Source organism: Vombatus ursinus, unplaced genomic scaffold, assembly GCF_900497805.2.
Source record: "Vombatus ursinus unplaced genomic scaffold, bare-nosed wombat genome assembly UNPS02014799.1, whole genome shotgun sequence".
Taxonomy (NCBI): Eukaryota; Metazoa; Chordata; class Mammalia; order Diprotodontia; family Vombatidae; genus Vombatus; species Vombatus ursinus.
Window position 1 is genome coordinate 35,070,193 of NW_020954577.1, and position 27,492 is coordinate 35,097,684.

A 27,492-nucleotide genomic window follows, 5' to 3' on the forward strand; every position below is an offset into this window, starting at 1 on the left:
GTGTGTGTGTGTGTGTGTGTGTGTGTGTGTGTGTGTGTGTGTGTGTGAAGAACAGTTTGGTGGAAAGAACATAATTGTTACTGTTGGATCATTTCAGTTGTATCCATCTCTTTGTAACCATGTTTGGGTTTTCTGCGCAAAGATACTGCAGCGGTTTGCTATTTCCTTCTCCAGCTTATTTTATAAATACGGAACTGAGGGTTAAATGACTTGTCCAGGGACACAAAGCTAGTAAGTGTCATGAAGTATCATATGTCCTTAAGTCTTGTTCTTTTTACATATACTTTTGTATCAATATGTACATTCTCATAGCCAAAGAGAATCAGTTTTGAAGTCAAGAAGAATGAGGTTCAAGTTGGTTTTCTCACACATACTGGCTGTGGGACCCTGCACAAGTCATTTAATTTCTGCTTCCCAGGCAACACTCAGATTTAAAAATCACAAAACATCAGTGTTATACATAAGTTCAAAATGTTTCTTCACTGGGAGTATTTTACAGAAGTGAGATCATAGGTCCATATCATCCCCTCCCCACAGGAAAAAAAAATATATATATATATTTATATGTAGGTTTATCCAGCCAACCTTGTTCATCTAACAGTAGCTTACAGAAATTTTAAGCATAGACCTTAATATAGAATAAAATGACCATTCCCTTCCTTTCAGCAAAGTAGTGACCACAATAACTAAATTGTTCTAGGCCAAGATTCTGAGCTTTTTCATAGAATAACAGAATCTGAAAGTTGGAAGAGGCCTCAGAAGTCATTAGATTCAAGATGTAAAGAAAAATCACATTTATTCCATCTCCAACAAGTTGTCCTAGACTTTATTTGAAGAATTCCATTGAAAGGGAACTCTCTGATCTCTGAGGTAGGAAATTGTAGTTGTGGATAACTCCAATTGTGAGAAAGTTTTTACAATTATTCCCCCCCTTAAATTGAGTTCAAATTTGTCTCTGAAATTTTTATGGAATCTTCTTAGTTTTCAAGAAAAACAAAATAAATCAAAACTGTACCCCACATGACAGCCTATGAAGTACTCCAGCCACTCCAGTGGTTTTCTTATCCATTTTAAAATCTTTTTTAAAAGTTTTATTGATTACTCCTTTTTAAAATAAAATATGACACTTCCACTTTCCAATAGCTCTCTTCCCAGTAAAATAAGAATATTGTCCCTTGTAACAAATCAGTACAAACTAAACAAGTAAATACATTATCTGCATCTGAAAATACATGGCTCATTCTACATTTTGAGCCCTCTACTTCATCTCCAAAAAGTGGGAGAGATTCTGCCATCAGTCCTTTAAAATCCTGAGTAGATGTTGCACCAATCAGAATTATGAAGTATTTCTGCATTGCTTTCCTTAACATTACTGTGGTCATCAAATAAATTGTTCTCCTGGATCTGCTTACTTTGTTTCAAATCAACTTACAAAACTTCCCAAGTTTCTCTGAATTTTTCATATGCATTATTTCTTAAAAATACAAAATTCTACTACACTATCATACCATATTTTATTCAGCCATTCCTCAATCAACGTGCACCCCTTTTGGCTTGACAAAAATGGCTGTTCCATGCCACCTCTCTCTCTCTCTCTCTCCATATATATGTATTACGGGAATGTTCTTTCTGCTTCTGTCCTATTTTTTCAAACTGATAGTCTAAGATTCATATTTATTTCTAGTCAATTTCATCCTATTCAGCTTCAGTTCAACATTCCAGCTTGCCAAGAGCTTTGGGGATACTGACTCTACCATTCAACATACATCTCCCAGGTTTAGAATGTAATTGGGATACAGAAGACTTTACTATTGTCTGAAAACTGATTCTTTTCTTTCTGGAAAGGGCTGGGGGAAATGTATATCTCCATTTCTTACAGTGGAACAAACTGTTGCTCTTGCAACGTGCAGGAAGTCGGTAGTGGGGGGTGGGGGGCAGAAATGTGATTTTATTAATCACTGTACAAAACCATGACAAATGGCCTGCCTGCCAGAAGCTGCTTCTTTCTCTGGATTCTAGTTTGCAAATGCAAACCTATTCAATAGGAGTTCCTAACTGGGAAGAGTCCATGAACTTGGAAGGGATATATTTTTATTTTCACTAACCTTTAAATGAAATTTAACATTTACTCTGATTATAAATGTGGGCAACAAGTTACACCACCACACAACCAGAGGCGGCCCATGCCACCAAAATGCTTAAGAATTCCTATCATGCAATTACGAAAAATTGTCAAGTATAATGGCAGTCTCCTGAAATTTTGCTCATGATATTGCTTCATACTTTGGGTCTTCGTGAGCATTGACCCCAATCACTAGCGTCAGCAACAACTATTAAATCATCTGTCCAATTGACTCAGTACCACTCAATTTACTCCAAGGACAAAATCTGTTCTTTTTTTGCTTATGTATCCTTTGACTTCTTCCACAAGAATTCCCTGGGAGAACATGGGTTAACCTTAGTTTCACCCACAGATGATGTTTTAATAATTTTTTACCACATTTCTAGTTCATGCTGGAAATACCTTTTTGCATGTTTTATGTTCTACCTTGCAGGAAGCATTGATTCCCATGGGAAGCAGATTGCTTTTTGTTTCTGATATTTGAGTAAAAGTCAAGTGCTCAAGTCTAATGCCTGATGTGTTTGACTGTTTTGAAGAGAACAGATCACATGTGACAAATATAATGTGCGGAAAGCCAGACAGCCATTTACTGAGAGTATATATTAACCATTTGGCTTGGCATAGGTCAAGTAGTTTGAAGCTTGTCCATACTCAACAACATTTGCCTAAGTCTGGAACACTAATGCAGATCATGGAGATGGAAAATTTCATTGCTACTTAGAACATGACATTTTGCAACAATTAAAATTCAGCTTAATTTGTTGCATAAAATTGTGTGCTAGAACTATTAATAAATAAGCCTATGGTGAGCATCCATGTATACTAATTCATCTAATGAACACTTAAATAGCAAAAGAAAGCCATGTTGTATGTCATCTCCTGCTCCTTTCAATATTATAAGGGAAAGAAGTATAATGATCTTGTTTAAAAATTAACTGTTTTTTAAACTCTATAATCCTTTGTTTAAAATGTATCTCACAAAGAAATCACTCCTGTAATACATAAACTATACTTAATTACATTTGCTACATTTAAAATTGATCTCTCAGAGACTAATCTTTGTAAATACTCAGTAGGTGGTTAAATTGACTACCTTATTTTGGATTGATGGTTAAGTTTAAGGAACAGAAAGTAGACCAGGAATTTGAGGAGGAGGAGAAGGGTAAATGAAAAAGTGAAAAAAAAAAATCTAACAACTCTGCTCTGAAAATAATAATGTATTTTCACTTACATAGGTGTACACCATTCTGATTTGACTCCTTTTAGAGTTAAAATTTGTTTTTGAAATTAACTTTGAAACAGAATATTTTAAGAGAGTATTCTTGGCTTAGGCATTTCACATTAAAAATTCAAATTATTCATGTAGGGCCAAATGTTAAATAGGATCCTAATTGCCTCCAAATTTGCACAGCAACTAATTGGGCCTCAAGCCAGTTGAGAACAAAATATCAACCATGAGCAGTAAATTTCCAATACTCATTTGACAGGAGTTTGCTAATCTTCTGACAGGTGTACACGCTCCGTATCTGCAAATTCCTGTTTTCTACCTGCTTGTCATCTCTATGCAAAATACAACACACATAAAACAACAGGCAAAAGTATGTTGCTTTTCTTTTTGTATAAAGTTTGGCTTAAATGCATTTTTAGATATGGTTTCATTTTAATTCATCAGGGGCAGAGATGATAACACAATTCATTAGCAGCTACTTGGGAGCTGTCCAAAAGGGCTAATCCAGCCTCAGTTTCCCTTTTCAGATTCTTTTGGCACAACTCTCCTTCATGTATTCTTCATTCCAATAAAACCAGAGTTCCTGATTGTGTTTGAACTTTGCCTTCTCTGATCCATTTCTGTGCCATCACTCAGGATATCTGGAATTCCTAAAATCTTCTCCCCTCCTCACCTTCACGTCTTAAAATCCTTAGGTTCTTTCAAGACTGATCTCAGGTGCTAGTGCCTGTAGCAAACTAATAACTGCAATAAATCAACAAATACTGATTAAGAAATGACCCTATGTACCCAGCACCATACTCCCTCCCCCTCTTTAAATTGCCCTGAACTTTTCTGTGTAAATATCAAATCCCCCATAAGATTCCACCTCACTACCCATTCCTAAGATGTGAATTCTTTGAGGGAAAGTGCTAGATTTAGTTTTCTCTTTGTTCTCTGAGCACTTTGCACAAATGCCTTTGGAATAGCAAAATGGCTTTTGTTTATATGTTTGCAAAAATGTTTCAAGTGTGTGCAAATTATTGGGCAGGAAATCTTAATTGGTTAGGGGTAGCTAGGTGGCGCAGTAGATAGAGCACAAAGGCTGGAGTCAGAAAGACCTGAGTTCAAATTCAACCTCACACACTTATTATCTATGTGACCCTGGGCAAGTCACTTAACCCTGTTTGATTCGGTTTCTTCTCCTGTAAAATGAGCTGGAGAAGGAAATGGAAAACCATTCCAGTATCTTTGTCAAGAAAACCCCAAATGGGGTCATAAAGAGTCAGACACAACTGAAAATGACTGAACACCATCATTCATACATTTTCATTATGTGATAGTATTAGTCATGCAAAAGTACGGACACTAGGCTTACAGAACATATCTAACCCTTATTAGAAAAAACCGGATTGAGTTGGTTTCCCACATTTAGTTAGTTCTCTGTCAATTAAATTCTGATACACTTTTTTTTTTCACTGCACTTTCTTGTGTTTTTAATTATGTGGTTTTTCAGGATGGATATTACTCCAAAACACTCCATAATATCAAAGGATATTACTCCAAGGAAAAATGGAAAGATTGCAGTTAGTACTTACAGAGCACACTTCACTGACTGTTAGACATAGGTTTTTGGTGTGGTGAAGTCAAGTGTTTCAAGGATCATTCAAGCCCACAATGAAATAGGATCAGTAGCAATAAAGTGGAAAGGGATTTGTGGCTGACAATGAAAAATGACACCAAGACCTGGATAATGATTTATGTGAAACAGCCCAATTAATCTCTAGGAAAACAGCAACAATCTTCACAGGAACCTGGCAGCTGAACCTTTTGTTATTGATTCTTCTAGAGTGTGATAGAGAGGCTCCTTGAACAAGGAGAAGACGAGAAAAATAACAGCTGCAAACTGTTCTTTTGAAAACTTTGTTTCATTTGCACTTTGAAGTACATGAAGATTACATGATAATTGTATAAAAGGTGAATAAAGTTACATTTTCTCTGGCTTTCCCCCATGCCTAGTATGCTTTCCCTCCTCATGTAATATGTCCCTTCCTGTTCTAAGGAATGAGGAATTTAAAACTATCTGTAAGAGATAACTTTGCTCAGGGCCTCAAAGGACACCATGATATTATGGCTTTCCGCAATCCAGGAATGTGTTTTTTGTTTGTTTTATTTATTTATTTTTTATTGCAGAATTGCTCTGTTCTCCTCTCTTTGTTTACTGACCAGTTATCTTTGTCTTTTTTCTGCCTTATGTGTCACCTAAATGGCACGGTGAATAGAGTGCTGGGCCTGGAGTCAGGAAGATCTGGGGTAAAATTCAGCCCCAGATACTTCCCGGGGAAGTCACTTAACCTCTGTTTGCCTCAGTTTCCTCAACTGTAAAATGGACATAAGGATAACAATGATCTCCCAGAATAGTTATGAGGATCAAATAAGATAATATTTGTAAAGTGCTTAGCAAAGTGCCTGCCCCATAACAGTTGACATATAAATGCTTATTCTCTTCCCCTTCTCCTTTCATGTTTTTCCCATGCCAGATAATAGCAGTTTTTACCTTCTTCTCTTTTGGAGTAAGTAGTCTAAGTCTGGCCCAATTGAAAGCGCTCAAGAGATCAAGTGAAAAATTCAAAGAAATGATGCCCCTAGGGAATTCTACTTATTTGGGGTACATGGAAAGTACAATAGAGAAAATGGGTAATTGTAGTGATAATAGTAGTAGCAGCAGCAGCAGCAGTAGTAGTAACCCATATTTAAGATCCACAAAATGCTTTCAATGTATCAACAAAAATTTATTAAGTGTCTACTATGTTCCAGACACTATAAATAGCTTTGAGGATACAAGGACCAAAAAAAAATGGAACAGTATTGCTTCTGCTTATGTTCTGATGGAGGACAGAACTTCACAATGAAGGCTAAGAAGTGACATTTTCAAAGTACATCAAGATTTGCTTTATCTAATTTGATCCTCATAAAAATTCTATGAGACAAAAACCGTGCTTATTTTACAGAAGAGGAAACTGAGGTTCTGAAGCTAACTGATTTGCTTAGAATTGTACAGCTAGTGAGTGTCTGAGGCAAATTTCAAAGCTAGTTCTCTCCTGACTTGACTGCAATATGCCACTCCATGATATAGCCCTCAGTTGACTCTGGTTGACTATAAATGTTTTTCTCTGACTGGTTTCTACCAAAATCTTAAGATGACAAACAGAAGATTATGGAGTTGGATAGGACCTTAGCTATTGAGTTGCAGAGAAATAGAACATATTTATCATGAAGGGGAAAATGATAAGCAAAACAAAACAGGAAGATTGGGTTGTATGAGGAGGAGATGTCTGTATTTAGCAGTGATGGCATAAAAAACAAGGTTAAAAGACAGATGAATAATGTGATAGGGAAGGAAACAGAAATACAACATCTATTTTTTGTTAATTATCTCAGATCTCAAGTTCAGATGAATTAATTCCCAGAATACAGAAAGAATGTATAAAAGTAGAAATGGAACCACCATCAAGAATCTTTGAGGCATCATAGTAAATAGGCAAAGTACCAGAACACCAAAGATGGGGAAGGGAGAGGGTAATGTACCAGTTTGCAAAAAGGGAGAAATAGTGGATTTGGGAAACAATAGATTGATGACTTTTACATTGATACTCAGCAAAAATCTAGAACGAGTATTATACAGATGCTAGACATTGAGCAAAGGAGGTCACACTCACTTTGAGTTAACTTGGATTCATTAGGAATAAGTCATAGCAAATTCATCTTATTCCTTCTTCAGGGTTAAAAGTACAATAAGGAGAATGTTGCAGAAATAACATATCTTGGTTATAACAGCAAAGTGTCTCCTAGCAATGAGCCAGTGGATAAGAGTAAATAGCTACTAGAATCATTTGTGGGTTTTATATTAGTAGCAAGGTATGCTACACAATTTATGTTTTACTCTATTGTTTATCAGAGAAATTTGCAGTAAATCATTTCACAGTTAGGTAGATTGTCCAGTGGGAAAAAAAGTATTGTCAAAGAATATTGACTAGTGAATCAATGGAGGGAGTTCTCTTGTGGAGCAGTCTATGTGGTCCTAGCCCATTCAACATTTTTAATCACTGACTTAAAGACAGGTAAAGCATACTTATCAGATATGTTAGCTAATTATGTTGGATGACAGAAATATGATTTAATACAACATCCACAAGTAAAAACAAAACCAAAAAATAGTTGTATCAAGACTAACCTTAATGATAATCCATTTAAAATACCAAATTCAAGCTCAAAAATTCAATCATACAGGCACAGAATTAGAGAGAACTGGGTTATTGTGAATTCATTTGGAAAAAGGTCTGTCAGTAGGGTCTGTGCCTTGGTTACCAATAGTGTTTATGTGATCAAAGGTGTCATGAAATGATTTACAGTATCTAGAAAAGAGGAGCTAATTATCCCACTATAATCTGCATGGGTCAGACCACATTTGGACTACTTCCTGTGCAATTCCAATGCCATATTTTACAAGGGTAATGAAATCATCAGCTTCCCTGGAGAAAAGAGAATTAGTGAAAGTTTTGTAAACCATGTTATGTGAGAAACAGCTGAAGTAAATGGAGGTGATTAGCTAAAAGGAAAGAAGACTGAAAAGATAAGACAGTGGTCTTCAATAATCTAAAGGATCATTATGCAAAAGAACCATTAGAAGTATTCTAAGTAGCTACAGAGGATAGACATAAGACCTATGGAAGAAGGTGAAAGGGAGAAATTTTTTATTAAATATAAGAAATAACTTCCCTAGATTTAGAGCTGCTAGAAAATAGAATGGATCGCCTATAAAAGGAGCAAGTTCTTCATCCATAGAAGTATTAAGTAGCAGGATGTCATAGCAATGATTTATGAACTGGATAGGACCCTGATTTAGTGACCTTTTAATAACCTTTCCAATCCAGAGATTTCCTTGTTTGTGTGTATAAATGACCAAGCACATGTAATATGAGTGCCTGAGGGTGGCATGATTGTATTATATTAATTTTAGCATATAATAAAACATGTCCGATGATAGTAAGTAAAAATAAACTTCAATCTGAAAATACATATATCTACTAAGGTTCACCCAACTGTGAATCTCTGAATTGTGTGAAATCTAAAAAAAAAATCTTAATTTTTTTAATATTGTGAATGCTCTCCATTTTGTGAGCCAGGCTTTGCTTTGCTGTAATTCATATGATTATGTGGAAACAGAGATGTTGAAATGATTCTGGGTAATGGGGTAACAGGTGCTGACCTCACAATGTTCCATACATCTTATGACATATTTTAATAGTCACAAAATGTACTAGGATATTCTACTAATAATCACAAAATTTGTAAATCTCTGGCCAATCAGGGAGAGAGAACACCCATATTTCTCAAGATTGTGTAGGTTGATTGGTTCCTCATTGTTGAATACAAGAAAGTTTTTTTTTTAAACTGGCATACGGTGACCTTGTGCCTACTGAAGGGCCTTGGACCTGATTTATTATCAATTGTATGACCTACTAATAAATCAATATACTCAGATTCAATTATCTCAGTCTTTATCTATTTCACTGGTGACAGCTGGTGAGCCAGTGGGGAGGTTGAGAGAGGAACCCCAGCCCCTTAGACAGTTTCTTAGAAGAGCTCCTGAGTGTGAACTAAGTGACTTTTATGTGGAAACTTCCCCAGAGTTTGGATTCCCCTTTGACTTTGATACCAATTTTCTGAGCTAAGGAAAGGTTTCACATTGGATAAAGCTAAAGGAAGGTACTTAAAAGAATAGCCCACAGGAAGAAGAATACATAGGGGAACCCCTCCTACAGGAAGGAGAATCTAACATTTACGTATGTAGGGGTATCCTTTGTACAGGTATGGATCCTTCAATTGGAAAAGGATGAGGTCTGGTAGTAACATACAGAAAAAAAAAACCTTTAGAGAAATTCCTCATGTCATATAATTAGGTAAAACTCCCAGCATAACCAGGAAAGACAAAAAACAAAACAAAACAGTGCTATATAATTCTGTGAAATTTGGTCTAAAACTGTGAAAGATTCAGCTAACAAATTATTCTGGGCTAAATTTGTCACATTTGATCCTTATCTGTTTAAAACAAAATGAGATTGGCCATTGAACAGCTTTATCCCTACCAAATAGAATATTGATTTGCTGGGATGCCCTGTCTAAAAGATCATGCCCTCATGCCCTCTGCTTCTTAAAGGGCCCACTACTATTTGTTAAACTAAAGGTTTTGAGATTCTCTCTCTCTCCCTCTGTGTGTGTGTGTGTGGACACTGAGTTTTTTATTAAACTTTCAGCGGGAGATGGGAAGGAAACAATTTGCCAGAAAGTGCATCTATGTGTCTATCTTATCATGTTGTCTATGTCTTGATAAATGCTGCTAACTTCTTCCTGTGACCTGATAAGTCAAAAGGAAAAAAAAAAGAAGATATTTGTTCTGAAGAATTTTCAAAACCTTCAAAAAGGAAAGTATCTCTCTGCCTTTCTAACTGAGCAAACTAGAAGGGCAGACAAAGACACGGATAAGAAGAAGGGAATCTTTGTTCTTAATCTGCAGGAATTTGTGGTATTATAAACTAATTAGAAACTAGGTTTGTGATTAAAATTTAATTTCTCTACTGTGAATTTCTAAATTGTGGCTTAAATGTTTATAAGAAAAGGGAACTGAAGCTAGTTTGAAAGTAGTATCAATGAGCAACTTGAAAAGTAATAAAATCTAATTTGGAGAAATTTTCTGTGTTTTCTTCTGTGAGCAATATAACAGAACTTAATCATTTTATAGTTAGTCTGGGACTCGAGATGAAATGTACTGCTTAGATGAACATCGGTCATCGTTTGTCAAGATCCAGGGACACTATTTAATATTAGTGATTGTTATTGCATTGTGTTAGCCTTTTGGGTCAGAATGTTTATGTTTGATGAGTTTTCTTGGTGAACTCTGTATTAAAACAAAGCCCTGTGGTCTATATCCATATATCGGGGTTGCTACCCTTAGATTAGGCAGCTAAAAATCATTGTCTTGAGACTAAGACATTATCCCAAGCCACAAGTGAGCACATTATCTCCATTCAAATTGAGATAGATTCTTTAGCTCAAATGGTCAGGTAAAACCATATAGTCTTAGTTATTGTTGTTGTTTGGTCATTTCAGTCATGTCTGACTCTTCATGACCACATTTGATGATTTATTGTTAGATACTAGAGTGGTTTGATATTTCCTATACCAGCTCATTTTACAGATGAGGAAATTAAGGCAAACAGGGTTAAGTAACTTGAGCAGGGACATACAGCTGGTAGGTAAGTGTCTGAGATCAGATTTGAACTCATGAAGATGATTTCAGGTCCAGTACTTTGTCCACAGTGTCACTTAGCTGCCCTGTGCCACCTAGCCTTTTTTTTTTTTTTTTGAGGATTGCTGGAATTTTTTGTAAGAAATCATGTATAAATGGTTACATTGTTAAAATTTCAAGTAAAATTGATCAGAGAAATTCCATGACAATACAGTAAACATGCAGAAAATACTCTGGGCAGTTCATATCTTTAAGGTACTATTGTACTTTGTGATCCAACAGAAATATATTAATATTTATGTGAAACTTTATGCTCGTTGAAATACATATTGCTTTCTGGCTCTTCTTTAAATAAAATTTGTCAGACTGGCAGAAGAGATAGCAATAAAATAGATGAAAGTCTTCCATTGTTGAACTACTAGGAACAGTTATAGAAATAAAGCTTCAAAGCATTACTTTTCAGTAATCTAAAAGCCATTTGTTAGGTTGATCCCAACTATAGCACAGGAATATCCCAAAGTTGAATGATTTGAATGGCTTAGAATCTGATAAGCTTCATTGATATATTTTTTTGTTCGTTTTTGGTGAGGCAATTGGGGTTAAGTGACTTGCCCAGAGTCACACAGTCAGTGGATCTTATGTGTTTGAGGCAGATTTGAACTCAGGTCCTCCTGAGCCAGTGCTCTATCCACAGCGCCATATAGCTGCCCCTGTACTTTTCACTAAAATACAAAAGATTGACTAATCTCAGGAAAGCTCATGCCTCTGAAGTCTGTTTTAGGATCATCACCTTGAAAACCAATGTCAGACTACTGCATGGTGATTCTAGATTTCAATTTTCCTTTAGGCATCAGCAGACTCCAAAACTTCATTGGTAGCTCCTCGTGATGGTGGTTATAAGAACCACAAGGACGTTTTTTCATAGTTTCTACACCCAAATAGAGTTGCTTATAGCCAAATATCTATAATAAGCATCTTTTCATGTATATTTTAAACTTTCTGTCCTGTTTGTTGTTAATATCATTTTCCTTTATTATATTTTGTACACATTCTTCTTCAAAGATGCACTGTAATTCACATTTTCTGGTGACCATTTGAGAGATCCACTTCAAAATTAAAAAAAAAAGTCTAGACAGGTACTAACACATGGAAATAAACACTTTATTGTTTGTTTTGTGGTCTCAGACATTCTTACAACTCCAAAAGGATGTTTCTTTGCTACAATCAATCAATACTGTTGATCCTATATTAATCACTCAGGTGAGATTGTAACAGTTCTCTACAAAATTTAACAGGTTATAATGGAAACCCTAAAGAAGATAGCCCATGGTATGATCCCTCTTTCTGGTTTTCTTGGCTATTCTCCCAGAGGAGGCATATTGACTACTATAATCAAGTGGGCTCTTCTCCAAGGAAACCAGAATACTAATAATCTGATATTGGTTCAAAGCACTGATTGTGCTATGTTATGGAATTGGCATTGAATAAGTGATTCATGGGGAACAAGTTTCCCAAGGATCAAAGGGGGAAACTTTGAATTTCAAAAATTTGCTACAAGTGGATAGAGTACTGGTCCTGGAATCATGAGGACCTGAGTTCAAATCCAGCCTCAGACCAAAGACTTGACACTTACTAGCTGTGTGGCCCTGGGCAAGTCACTTAACCCCAATTGCCTAAAAAAAAACATTACTACATTTTGATTCTTTCCATATTATGATAGTCATTTATTTTTTGAGCTAGGCCTTGCTTTGCTGTAAATCATATGATTATGGGGAAATTGAAATATTGATATTCTGGGAAATGGGGTGGCAGGTGCAGACCACAAAATTTTCTGTACATTTTGTTGTACATTTTTTTTAAAAACCACAGAATGTACCAGAATACTCTTATAATACCACAAGATCTTTAAATCTCTGGATAACTAGAAAGAGTGAACACCCACGTTACTCAGGATTGTGTAAGTTGATTGGCTTCTCATTATTGACTATAAGAAAATATTGTTAACTGTCAAATGGTATCCTCATGCCTACTGAGGTGTCTTGGACCTGATTTGTTATGCAACTGTGTGCCTCGCTAATATATTGATATGGTCAGATTTAATTGCCTTAACCTTTATCAATTTCACTCACAATAGTTTAGAAGTATCTGGAGATACTGTTTGAAGGGTTAATATAACAAATAACTCTCCTGTGATTGAATAAAATTATTTTTCTCTATAAATCTTTTGAGTCCCACCAATCAATAGAATCAGAGATGAATTTATTAGGCACCAAATGTTTGTTCGGTATCCCTCACCTAGATGACAGCAGTAATCTAACCAGTCTCCCTACCTCAGGTCTCTCCCCACTCCAATCCATCAACTATACAACCATGAAAGAAACTTTCATAAAGCGCAAGTCTGAACAAGTCACCTTCCCCACCCCACCCCAGCTCAATCAATTTATAGGAGCAGATACAAGGTTTTCTACTTACTTACAATCCAACCGCTTCTTCCTTGGTAGGCTTCTTTTATTTTCCTCCCTCTTGTCCAAATGTACTGGTCTGCTTGTTATTTTACACACCCAAACTCCATCTCTAGACTCCATGGCTTTGAACCGACTGTCTCCCGTGCTCTCTCATCTCAGTATTTTAGAATCCCTGGTTTCCTTCAAGATGCAATTCCAGTGCCATCTCCTATACCAAGCATTTCCTGTTCCCCTTGGCTGCTAATGGGCTGTCTCCTGAAACTATCTTCAGTTCTCTTTGTATGTATTATATGTACTGTATATGTCTATATACAGTATATATCTATATGTATATGTCTATGTATATATATATATATACCTATTCATACATATATAGTGTATATATAAATATGAACATATATATATTAAGGGTGGAGCCTGTTTCATTTTTGTCTCTGTATTCCCTATCCGTAGTAGTCAACAAGATTTTCTTAAAATTTACCACCGTGCTAAGCCCTAGAGATACAATGACAAGACTGAAACAATCCTTACTCTGAGAAAGTTTACCTTCTATTGGAGAAACAACATGTACATATATACAAAACATATAGGAGGCACTGGCAGCTCTAGTATCTGGAAATGCTTCTTAGTTGAGCTGCATTTTGAAGAAAATCCAGGAATTCTAAGGGTGGAGGGTGAGGATAGAGTATATTGCATGGAGCACAGAACATAAACATGGAGGACAGCTTGTGCAAAGGCAGAAATAATCAAGAGAGGTCAACATATTGGAGGAACAGCATTTAAACTGGTTTGGTGGAACGAAAGTGTGTGTGAAGGGGAGTTATATATGCTAAGGTTGGAATCAGATTGTGAAAGACATGAAAGTGAAACAGAGAAGTTTGTACTTGATCCTAGAAGTAATAGGGAGCCACTGGAGTTTGTTGAGGGGAGAGGTGGGGGAACAGATGATCTAAAATGTGCTTTAGAAATGCCACCTAAAGCTAAAATGGGAATAACCAAAGTTTCCAAGGTAGCCTGCAAAGTTTCCATTTATATTTCGTCACTTAAAATATCACTGGGAGGATGAGTGTTGAAGGGGTGAAGGCAACCAGCAAAGAAGGGAAAGGTCACCTGTGAGCACTAGAATATCTTGTAGGAATATCCCTGCATCCCACTCCACCCCCACCCCTCAGGCTTAGTCTCCACAGCATCTAGAGCCTGAGCAGGAAAGAAAGGCTGAGGAGGCAGAAGGCCTTTGGAGTGTCCTATTAAATGTGAATACCCATGAGGAAGTAATACCTGAAAATGCTCATCAGCAAAAAACTTAATTATCAGTAACGTCTTTGCCGAAATAAATCAGGAAGGAAAACCTGATAAGTGAAAAATAGGAAGGGGAAAGGAAGAAATAAAATTATATGGATTTGGGAGGTAGATAGGAACTCAAAACAAACTTCAGCAACTTTCTAAGTTGCCCAATAATCCCATGGATAGAAGTCCTACAACTTCCCCTCATGCTGCCCCCTGGATGCTATACACAGCTGATCAAGGACTCATTCCTGGCCTCATTTTGGCTGGTTTGCCTCATCCACACCTTGCCCCCTCAGACAGACCAAGGCCAGAGAGGCTCAAAAAGGCACAGGTCAAGAGGATTCAAGGTCATTGTTAACTGTTGAAGGCAAAGCCCTACTTTAGAGTGGTTTCACTTTGACAATTTCCCATGTACATGTGTCTTCTCTCTCCTCACCAGAAGGAACACTTTGGTTTCTGGCTAAGGCACCCATTCTATGGCTGTCCCATCCTGCAAGTGATCCAAGCTAGTGTAGGGGTTGGGAAATGTGTGTCTTAGAATCAAAGATTATGTGCTGCAAGGGACTTCAGAACTTTAGGCCCATTTGTGCATTAACAGATGAGGAAACCAAGTCGTAGAAAGTTTAAGTGAGATGCTTCAGGTCACATAGGCAGTTTAGTGGCAGGGCTAATATTTCAATTCAAGTGCTCTGATTCAAAATCCACAACATTGCTTCTCACCTAATTAGGAAGTGAGAATGGCCCACATCCTTCTCCCCTTTCCCATGACTGTTGACTTGTTAAGTGAATTTCCCATAAATAGGAGGTTAGGCAGTTTCTGGGATATATTTTTAGTAAGTGCTGCCAACTTTTAAATCCTTCATTTTATCCTATTCTATTGTCCCTGAGGGACCAGAGCTTGGCTTGGATCCCCTCTTTCTTCTCCTGGTGAGAGCTCCCATAGAGCAAGCTGTCAACAGGGCAGAATGTCGGCCAAAGTAAGATGCAAATGAAATGACTACTTTGGGACTTATCACCCTTACCATGAATCTGGAAGACTCATGTCACAAAATAATGCTACATTGCATGACATATCATTTCAGGTGGGACTGTCCTATAGCATGTTGGCTAGATCTGTGTGCTGCTCCATGATTTATTTTCTCCACATCATGTTTACGTGTTTATATATTGCATTTTGGCATTTACTACCTGTGTGACCTTGGGAAAGTCACTTAACCTCTGGGCCTCAGTTTCCTCAATTGTAAAAGGAAGCGTTTAGACAAGGTGATCTCTAAGGTCCCTTCCTTCCAGATCCATGGTCCTGAGGTACTACAAGATCTATTAGTAACTTTGCCAGTGATTCATAGGACCCTCATGAAGAAGATGCGAAAGGAATATTTCAGTTTCCTCATCTATTTTATCTCAGTCTTCAAAAAAAATGATTACATATATACATTGATAATGAGTAAAAGTAAAATAAATCAGTGAAGAAATTCTAATTCAATAGTGATAGATACTATATGACATGAGATAAAGGAAAGCCTTCTGGATTTCACACCAGAAGCCCTGAGTTTAAATCCTAGTTCAACCACTTATCACCTGTGTGTCCTTGGACAAGCCATTTCCCTTCTCCAGGCCTGTGTGATTCCATCTGGGAAATAAGGGGTAGGAGTGGTGTGAATTAGATGACATCTAAAATTCCTTTCTGATTTTAAATCTATGATCCATGACAATGAGATTTAATAATGAATAAAAATGGGAAATATATTTTATCCCTAACTAAAGAAAACATACACTGCAAAATCCCCTGAAAGGAAACTATTTAATGAAAGCGAATTTCAACCAATAAAAAAATAGGATTTCAAGAAACAAGTTTTAGAGACTCCAGGGGAACACTTCCTTTTCCTAAACAAAGTTTATATTTTAAAACAGACTAAAGCATAAAATGTTACAAAATGTTTTTAAGATGTATTTTTTTATTCCCAACTTGATACAATCGTTACTTTCTTTTAAGTGGGGTTACATTTTTTTTCTTAGTATCAATTACAGATTCAGCTAATCCTGACCAATTATAAAACTGCCTTGACTAAAAGAAGCATTTTTTTAACTACATCAAAAAAATCGCATTTGGACCAAGAAATTCTTGCTCCCATTTCTCTCTTTGCAAACTACATCTCAACTTTAGCTACAATGGCCAATTCTTTAGATAGATTCAATTCCAAAAATACATTAAACACACACACACACACACACACACACACACACACAACATACACATCTGTTACAAGTTGAAGTACAAAGTTAATGTGGGCTGTGTTTTCAGCTTATAGCCTCCAAAAAACCCAAACCTGTGGCAAAACACCTACAAATATTTTAGCCCAATGGAGCATAAATTGTCCCACAAGAAAAACAGCAACATGAGTCTCACAATAACTTCACTGCATTTTTTTGGACAGAATAGATGAGTCCAGAGAACAGATGTGCAACATATTAAAATGTTCCCTGAAATAGAACACATAAAAACGACAGAGTACCTGCTTACAGTTCAATAAATTGTGGCCTCCCTCCTCTTCTCAGTGGGAGTAGAGGGAAGAGGAATTTAAGTCATTTCATTAGGCTGCCCTATGAATAAACTACTTGCCAAAGAGTGTGCTACTAAGTAAGATGCCATAAATTTCATTTCTACTAAATGCATAATTATCTTCAAAGAAGTTCTTTCTATGGAAGTTTTCTACATCCTATCTTTTAAAAGAAATTCAACAAAACTACCACCCTCCATGTCAAAGAGTTTTATACTACATTTCCTCTTTCGGCCTGCTTTTATTTGAGTGGACACATTCTCATGTAAGGGGCTCACACTGTGTGAGAAAATCTCCCCAACTTCCTTTGTATTTCTCCTCTCCTATCTTGAAGGCACATATCTTATTCATCCATAGCCAACTTGGTGCTCATCTTTGAAGTATCTTTCCAATTTCCCTGGATTCCAAGTTATTCTTTTATCTGATCATTTAAGCTTTTCAGCTGAAAGAGAAACTAATTTCTCAGAACTGTGCCTTTCACAAAATAACCCTTCCACAAACTCAGTTAGTTAAGCACAGGCCATACGACGGACATTGCTATATGAGTACCAGGTAGCTGGCATCTCATCAAGTATAAGAACGGTGACAACTTCCTCTTTTCTTCTCTCCATGGAGTCCAGAGAAATTGCTTCTTTAAATATTTAGTACAGAGACTGAACCCAATGTTCCTTGTTTTGTTTTGTTTTTTAAATCCCTATCATATCTTAGAACCCTAGAGGCTCATTACTTAACAGAGCTTAGCGATGATATCCAAGGAATATGGGAAAGAAGGGACATGCCCTGAAAGAGGGAATGAAACAGAGTCCCAGATCTGTCAATCATAGGTACAGTCTGACCCTAAAATCTCAAACAAGTCATTCAAAGTCTTATTAAAGCTATTCATTTTCCCTTGGAAAATGTTTTTCCCCACATCGTTCTGTACTGTAGTACATCTTGTCCTCTGTTATACTAATTTTTGAAGTTATATTTGCCTTATTTTACTATAGATTGATTAGTTTTGATATCACTAAGAAAAAGTTATTGAGTATAATTGTGAAAACTTCATTAAATTTTCATAATCAGTTGAATCTTTATCCATTTCATTTCTAATGGGAGGTGAGAGGCTCATGTTGACAAGACTCATGTTGACCAAAAATATGAAAGTAACAGTTAGAAGGGAACTTCAAGACCCAGTAGTCCCCTCAGACCCATTTTACAGATGAATAAATGAAGGCACACAAAAGTGGAAAGGACTAGCCCAAGGCCACATAGGATGGGGGGGCACCAATCTGAGTCTTCTCTTCCCCCAATCCAAGATTCTTCCCCACATTGTGTGGCACAGGAACTCCAACCCTGGCTTCATCACATTTTTTGACATCTCACCCCAGGCTTTTCAGCCTATGATGCACATGGGAAGTCAGACTTCTGTTTTATTTAACTACCGCTGGTCCTTTTCACTCCAGGGACATTCTGGATCAAACCTTTGAGATGCATCCAAAAAAGTACCCACTATGTCACCAGTCACTTCTTTGTCCTCTTAACCTCCCTATTCCCTTTCTTTTTGTGATGATTCTGAATGGGAAGCAGAGAATGCCTGCAAGAAAGTTGGATGGACTATGTTTTCTTTATTTCTAATTTTTGTTTGTTTGTTTGTTTTGTTTTTTGTTGAACTATCTTTCAGAGACAGCTAGGTTGTGCAGTAAATGGAGCCTAGGGCCTGAAATCAGAAAGACCTGAGTTGAAATTCAGTCTGAAACATTTACCAGTTGTGTGACTCTGGGCAGGTCACTTAACTGCCATTTGCCTCAATTTCTTCATCTATAAAATAGGGATAATAGCACCTACCTCCAAAGGTTGTTTTGAAGCTCAAATGAGATAGTAATTATAAAGTGCTTAGCACATATGTAAATGTTAGCTATTATCATTGTTATTAGCAAGACCAACAAATGTTTAGAAAGGTAGACCTGCCAATGGGTGCCATTGAATCAATAAGTATCTTTAATGAAATGTTTGCATGCACACGAGTATGTACACATGCACACACACACACACACACACACACCCCTCTAGTTTCCTTCAATTCCCAGCGAAAATGTCATCTTCTACAGGTGGATTTTGCTGATCTCTCTTAATGCTATCACCTTCACTCTGAGACTACCATGAATATACAATGGTGGACATAAATAGTTCATATCTAGTTGTTTTTATGGTGTCTCCTCAATTACACTGTGATCAGCTTCTGGGCAGGGACTCTCTCACCTTTCTTTGCGTCTCCAATAATTAGCACAGTGCCTGACATATTCGTCGTTGTTGTTGTTCAGTGTTTTCAGTTGTGTCGACCCTTCATGACCCCTTTTGGGGTTTTCTTGGCAAAGATACTGGAGTGGTTTGCCATTTCCTTCTCCAGCTCATTTTACAGAGGAGGAAACTGAGGCAAATAGGGTTTAAGTGACTTGCCCAGGGTCATACAGCTGGTAAATGTCTGAGCCTGGATTTGAAGTCAGGTTTTCATGACTCTAAACCCGGTGCTCGATCCGCTGTGTTCCCTAGCTACATGTGTTCGATGAGTACTCATTAACCGGACTGATGCACACATTATCTCAGTGTGTGTTTATAAGCACCACACCCATGTTCCTTTCTTCAACCTTGCCTTCTTCCACCTGATCTTTGTCCCTTGGTATTATGGGATTTAATAACTCTGCTTACAATCACAGGATCAGATTTTTAGAGCTGAAAAGTGTCTACTCCAACCACTTCAATGTATACATGTAGAAACTAAAGTCTAGAGCGGTCAAGTGACTCACTTCCATTTACACAGGTAAACACTAGCTTAGTTTGGCCTGTCATCCAGGTCTCCAGATTCACAGGCCTCCAGATTTCCACAATACAATGCTACCTGCTAATCTCCTTATATTCACTGATCAGAAACTTTCTCATAATTACTGTTTAGGATTTCTATATACTGTGGGCATGTTGATGCCTAATAGTAAACTACCACTCAATCTGATTCTTGAGGATTGTAATCTTTTAGCATTATACTTATTATCAGAAAATAAATGTTTAAATAGAGAGAAAACTATTTGGATTTTAAATTCTGTGGTTTCTAAGAACACTCAAACCACAGCTAATTCAAGTTTATTTTTTCACAAATGTGATTTCCTTTTTAAATAGTTTTTAAGGGTTTATGAAATACGGATATTGACATTTACTAAAATAGCATTCCAGTCCCAAGTGTTTCCTTCAATTCTGAAAGCAAATGAAATGGAGCAATATATGTAAAAATCAGTGTTGCCAATTTGGAGCTGGAAAAGACATGAGGGATTATCTACTCCAACCCTTTCATTTTCCAAGTAGAGTAACTGTGGTACAGAGAGAAGAAGGAATATATCCTAGGACAGCTAGCTAAGGAAATGGTAACACCAGAATTCAAATGCAGCTCTTCTTATCACAAGACCACTTTAGCCTATACTACATGACTCTGTCTCTTCCCATGACAACTTCTTTATAATACACAATTCATTTTATTTGTTCAGATCAAAAATGATCTTCAAAAATTTAAGGCATCCGAACAGGCAGCAGTCTGGCGTAGATAAAGAGTTTGTATAGGGGTCAGTAAAACCTATGTTTAATTTCTAACTTTGAATTCCATCAAAGGAGGGATTTTCCATATACAAGCTCCCAAGTTCCCAACTCTGAATAATGACAAGAGAAATCACAAAAAGGTGGCATTTATCCAACTCTTAGATATTTCCAATGGAGTTTAATGTTAAGAAAAGAAATGAGGATATGATTATTATCCCAACCATTGCCATCCACTTCATTTCAATGAACAATTTGTTGATAATTCATTGATCTTTCATACCAAAGCTTTGAGTAGCCTGTACTAAAATGATATAAACTTGATTGAATTTCTCATTTCCCAGTGTTCTCTCCTTTAGTTAGTCTAGGCCAACTCACTCAGGGATACCCAGAAACCAGTTGTACCATTCATGGACATTCTTTGCCTTCTGAAGATTAATGTCTGCATTCAATTATTGTATTATATTAGACCCATAACATAGAGTGGTCATTAACCAACAGTAGTTTTCTTTTCCAGATGAATGAATGTTGACTACAAATGCAATTTCAGAGTTATCACCTCCAACCTTCTCATTTTACAGATGGGCAAACTGAGATGTAGGGGAGCAAGTGACTAGCCTAAGCTAACATAACATGCGAGATATTATCTGAACCTACGTATTCCAACACCAAATCTAGCATTCTTTTCACTGCACAAATTGCCAGTAACTAATATCACAGATAAATGACCCAGCATTTGTTTGTAATCTCCTCAGAGGCTGTTAGAAAGAGCTGCTGTATCCCTTGTTCCAGAATATCATTCTTTACCCTGACACCACTGAGGATGGTACTCATAACCACTTTAATAATTAGTTTTATAGACAAATAGATTTAGAGCCAGATGGGATGTGAAAAAAAAAAAACCATTAAGTTCTAACACTTCCTTTTATATTATAAGGAAACTGAGGCATTAGTAGATCAGTAGTTTTGCCCAGGGTCATATATCTAATTGGGGTCTAAAGTAGAATTCAAACCCAGGGCTTCCTGAGTTGAGGCCCACCACCCTATCCAGTAAGTCACTGAGTCCCAGGTTGGGCATTCCCTTTTAGCCAGCAGCAGGATGCACATCCCAGCCTTTTTCTAAGATTATAGGCTTCAAGCTGGATGGGTACCCTATAAGATCCAACCCCATAATTTTACAGATGGGAAAGCTTAAGGCTATAAGGATGAAATGATTTTCCCAGGATCACAATGCTAGTACGTATGAAACAGAATATGAATTCAGGTCTGGACTACAATAGTTTGCTGTCTCTTGGGACTTGGGACAATAACATTATTGCTATTGCACCCTGAAATTCAGAAACACTGTATACATGTAATCTAGTGAATTCTAGGTTAATGAGGATGTACAAATTTACTTTTCTCTTTTCTATTTACAAAGCTACCTCTTTTTTTGGAGAGATCCTTTTCCTATTTCCTCCTCTAAGAAGTCATTTCTCTTAGTGATACTACTCTCATCCCTTATCCTGCTTCAGATACAGAAATAATAACAGGAAGCTTCCACAAGCTCAAAAAGGACTAGCCAATCTTCTGGATTTGGTTCTGGGCTCCACTACTAACAGATAGATCTAATGAATAGACATTGGAGGTATTTTCCTTTTCAGAGAAAGAAAAAACAACAAAATGAAAATATTTTCCATTGTCAGATTTAATACTATATGGATGCATGTAAAGCAAGAAATGCTTGAATAAAAGTAAATACAATCAGACAGCTGAGAAACAATTTTTACCCCAAATTTCCAGGGCTTGGTGGTCCACATTAAGACAATACTTGGTATTTATTTTGTGAATCTTCCTAAAATACAATGACCTTTGTCTTCCTCTGTATTCCTGTCTCTTGGGGAAAAAAAAGAGGGGATCAGTTATATTAAACCTAGAATTGGAAATAGGGAGTGAGAGTAGACCAGTGAAATTGTCCAAAGGCCAAGTAATCGATAAAATATTAGAGGAATTGAACCAAAGCTACATTGAGCTTCTTGCTGTAAATGAAAATGAAATCAAAAGACAGGAAGCAGCTGGAGTCAAATGGAAGTCCAGCTGAAAGGTTCCCCCTTAGACAGGTTAAAAACAAACAAAAGAACTTGCAGATGAATCTTCTTCATTTGTTGAATTCCATAAGAAACATCATTTCATGGGACACTTGGTCACCTCCAAAATAGGCAGCCAACCCTTTTACAATAAATCCTATCTTCCCTATTGCAGAACCCTGGACTCCATCCCTGAGACACTGGGATCTGATAGGAGAATTTCTGCCTTATCCTATCCAGAGTGAGGTCTCCACACCACTTCCTGGCCATCTCACCATGATGCTAGCACCTACCCCCTCCATCTTGCCTTCCCCTTTACCCTACTCTGTTACTTTCCATGTGTTTTTGTTGTTTTGTCCAATTAAACTCTCTGAAGGTGGGAACTATCTTGCTTACTTGTATTTGTAACCCCAGTATAGAGAACAGAGCTTGACACATAACAAGAGTATTTAAAATGCTCTATCTTGACTGGAAGTATTCACAAATGTAAGTAAATAGGACACCAGAAATCAATTAAATTATCAACACATGTGTATTAAGTGACTACTATGTGTCAGGCACTGCTGATAAAAACGAAATAAGGGAACAATCCTTATTCTCAGGAGCTTACCACATATTGTATGAGAATACAAAGAATTTATGCAAAAGATAGTATGTTTTGGGTTTTTTTGGTTTTGTTTTGTTTTGTTTTGAGCAGAAGAATTCATTAGAAGTTAGGATGTGGGGGTGAGTCAGGAAAAGCTTCATGTAGAATGTGATGCCTGAGATGAATCCTGAAGGAAACAAGAAATTCTAAGAGACAAACTTTAAGGTCAGAAGGAAGACAGCTCTCCTGGCATGACATACAACTAGAACAAAGCATGGAGACGGAAGAGGGAGTGACATGTATGAGGAGAAGCAAGATGGCCAACTGAGCTAGACCAAAATATGCAACGGGTAATGATAAATTATGAAGCTGGAATGAGAGAATTAAGATGATCACTATTTATGTGCCAAATCCTTCTGTAGAAAATAAAGCAGCAGAGAAATTTTAAGACAGATCCTCCCAACTAAGTCGACATACTCCATGATGATTTGTGACCTCAATGAAACGGCTGGATACAAGGAAGCATGTAAGATATATTTTAGGAATTAAGTTGAATATGCTTATTTTTTTTCCTCTGGAAGAGAATTAGAAGATACCAAAAGAAAACATCACCCCCAAATAGTACTGAGTATATTTTAACTGACATAAGATTATCAGTTACCAATGCAAGCATTTGAGTAACAGCAGTCTATAGCAATTAGATCCTGTTTAGAGCAAATTTCAATTTAGACCAAAAGGATGAAGATGAAAAGACAACATCAATAATGCAGATCATAACCCATTCATAATTATAGTCTCAGAAAATTGTTTGAGAGAAAAGATATATTGAATGACTTGTGCATGGTCATATAACTAGAAAATTTCAGAGCCTGAACTCAGATCTCCTGAAAGTACAGATGCAGTTTTCTATCCACCATATCTGCAATGTCTTGAAAAGACAATGCTGTGTTTAAATAGAGTAATTTCAAACCAACCTGTCTGAATAAGCTATTGGTCTTTAAAACTGGGTAAAAGACTAAAGCAAATGCATTCATTATTAATGGCACTAGACTAATGTAGCCAAGGCAAGACTGTTTTCTCAATAAGATGACTAAGAAGCTCCAGAACTTTCTTCCACCATGAAACGCTTGATATTCCCTGCCAAGCTGAGAAACATGGCAGCTAAAAGTCAACAATAGGTGCAAGTTATTTTGCATTATTTTTTGAGGAGAATAAGAGATTATGAGGAGTAACAGGTCATAAAATAGGAGAAAAATATTGTTGAGAGGAAAATATAGCTTGGCATGGGATCCAACTAAGAGATACCATTCCAAGAGTAGTTCTAGTTAAAATTGGAGGATAACAGAAAGATGTAAAATGGAACTTGTCTGTTGGCATTTCTATATTTATAAATGCTGATCAATAAGAAGAGTATAACCTCCCCACTTGGACACTTCCAACTACATTCTAGATTCACTATTTGGGGAAGCTACAATGTCACTTAAAAAAAATAAAGTCCAGAAGAACAAGTGCATCTGAAAAATACATATGAGAGAAATTCATACTAGAGGAAACACAATGTTAAGGTACTTAGGTATAGATTTTCAAGACATCTCAATGAATTAAAAATTCCAAAAGAAAAGGGAGAAAGTATCATAGGTAGAAAATTCACACAAAAGAGTAAAAAGTGAACAAGAAGATGGCAGCAAATACCAACCCAAGAAAAACATTTATAAGAACATTTCTGTGTGCATCTAAGAAAACATCTATTAAAAAAACACACACACACACAAGAAAACAAGATTGACTTTTGCATACAATTTGTTTTTTAGTAGTACCTCACATCTTCAGAGTTATTGAACTGCCTGAATGGTGTAGCAAATATAAAAGATCAAAGCATCTATTCATGGGTTCAAAATAAAAGGGTTTTGTATTTTTTTTTGCTAGAACAAAATAGAACCTTAAAATATTTCATCAAACAGGATTCTCTGTTAAAATTGTATGAATTCTATGCCATTTAGCTATAAAGATAACTTTGCCTCATAATGGGCTCAATATCAATCAAAGAGATGAATACATGTCTTCCAGGAAGCACGGTGAGTTAGTACACGAATATATCTTGGATACGAATTACAGATGGACAGTGAAGCTGGCTCAGAACTGAATAGAAGGGAGGAGATCAAGCTGGATTGGATTTGGGAAATTGAGTTGAGCTTTAAATGACCCTAATGTGCTGGCTGCTTTGACCCTAATGTGCTGGCTGCTGCTAAAGGACTTTTTTTTAACATTGAAATTCTCCCATTGCTGTAAATCACAGAGTATCATGATCTCAGAAGAATAAATCAGATATATGTGGGCTGCAAATAGGTTGTGACATATTACCAATTATGACTGGTATCTGAAAAGTGCCAAAAAAAGGTGGGGGGAGGTAGGTCTGTCACATGAGAATATAGATCAACTAATTAAGTGTTATACCAATACCCATAACATATTACAGGAACCAAACAAAGCAGAGTCTCCAATGTATAGGAAGAGCCTTTTAAGGAGAACAAAGGAGAACTGAACAGAGTGAGAAGGTTTGGTACCAGTGGAAGGACAATGAATGTTTATGAGGCCGCAAATGTATCAATGTACAAAATGTAAGAATAATAAGTATAAAATGTATAACTTATGTAAATATACACATACACACATGTGTAGATATACACATGTATATGTGTAGATGTACACATGTATATGTATAGATATACACATGTATATGTGTAGATATACATGCACATATATGTGTATCTTGGATTTGTTAGTACTAATGAGGAAATGAAAGAACTTCCAAAGGCTTGCAAATTCACAATTGCTTTGGTGATTTAAATGGCCCAATAGAAGGGATTGAAACCATTTTCCTGCTAATTCCTTTGATTTCCTACTCTGGAGAATGCACAAATACACAAGCTTCTGATCTTCTTTTAATATTTCCTTTAGAATGAAAACAGAAAGTTGAAAAATAAGTGGAAATGATTTCCCCTAAAATATGTTTACATTAAGTAAATGTTCCAAAATTCAAGGGTATCATTGTTCAGAGTAAATTCTCCTTTTTATAAAGTTCCCTATGAGGTATTTTAACATTCAAGGATGTTTCAAGTTTGCATTTAAAATATAAATTATTTGGTTAATCTCTAGGATATTTAAAATATATATTAATTTCAATCTGGGAAATCATAATTTATTTCAATGTAATCACCTCTTCACAATGAAATGATAACCTGAAGTTTCAACACCCTTAAGTAGGTAATAAAATATTAAAATAATCATGTGAAGGAGATCACTTAATTAATAAAAACTGAACTGATACTTCTGCTTTATGGTTTTAAAAGTCTGTGGAAAAATTCCAAGGAGCTAAAATAACCTTTTATTTCTTCAAACCTCAATTTGTCAAGTACTCTAAAGCAAAAAAATACTGAACATCTAATAATGAATAAATGACATAAAACCTAAAGTTGGATAAACATATTAAGACTATACCTTTGTATTTATTCTATACAAGAATATGTTGTTGAGTCAGTAAGACCTGAATTCTAATTCAGCCTCAAACTCACTAGCTTTGTGCTGGGCAAGTCACTTTATCTGATTGCCTCAGTTTCCTCATCTGCAAAATGGGGATAATAATTAATAGCATCTAGTTCCCAGGACTGAGATAGCATTTGTAAAGCCCTTAATGTGCTATATTAATATTAGCTATAATTATTACCTGCTTTTCCACATTACCTCAATATATTTCATACATTCTGTAAATTGTCATCACACACACATGCACACACACTTTGTTGACATGTTTTTTTTTTTTTTTTTGATAGGTGGAAAACAAAAGCAAATGACTGTACCACTTATTCCTAAGATCTTAGGGGATAGAAGATGAGTTTCTTCTCTTGGATTTTCCTTTCGCTCTCTACAGCAGTGAACAATTGTGTTCGATAAAGGTTCATTAAATGAATAACTACCTCTATTGTAATAGCTGCCAGAATCCCACAAGTTTGATTGCAAGGGTCATAGAACTTCTGAGACACATATAGCCGAGAGAATGGAGATTAGTTTAAACACCCCAACCATCAGTGTTGTCAAATTCAAGTAAAAACAATGCCATTAACGTGGACACCAGAATCTTTGCAAGTCACATATTGACTTAGAAAACAATATGTTAACCTTAACCTTACATTGTATTTTTATTTATTTTATTAAATATTTCCCAGTAACATGTTAACCTAGTTTGGCTGCATGCAGATCCTGAATTTCCCATACCTGCCCAGACATTGAAATACTTCACAGAGTAAAAGAATCAAGAACCACAGTATCTTTAGAAT

The 27,492-nt window shown here is 36.3% G+C and overlaps 1 protein-coding gene and 1 pseudogene across 1 annotated transcript in view; both read right to left on the minus strand.

Annotated features, from left to right (window-relative positions):
* The window catches only part of ZNF385D (zinc finger protein 385D), a 968,814-nt gene that overhangs the window by 38,750 nt on the left and 902,572 nt on the right, over positions 1-27,492 (minus strand). The window lies entirely within an intron of this gene.
* Positions 10,897-19,226, minus strand: LOC114050530 (annotated as a pseudogene).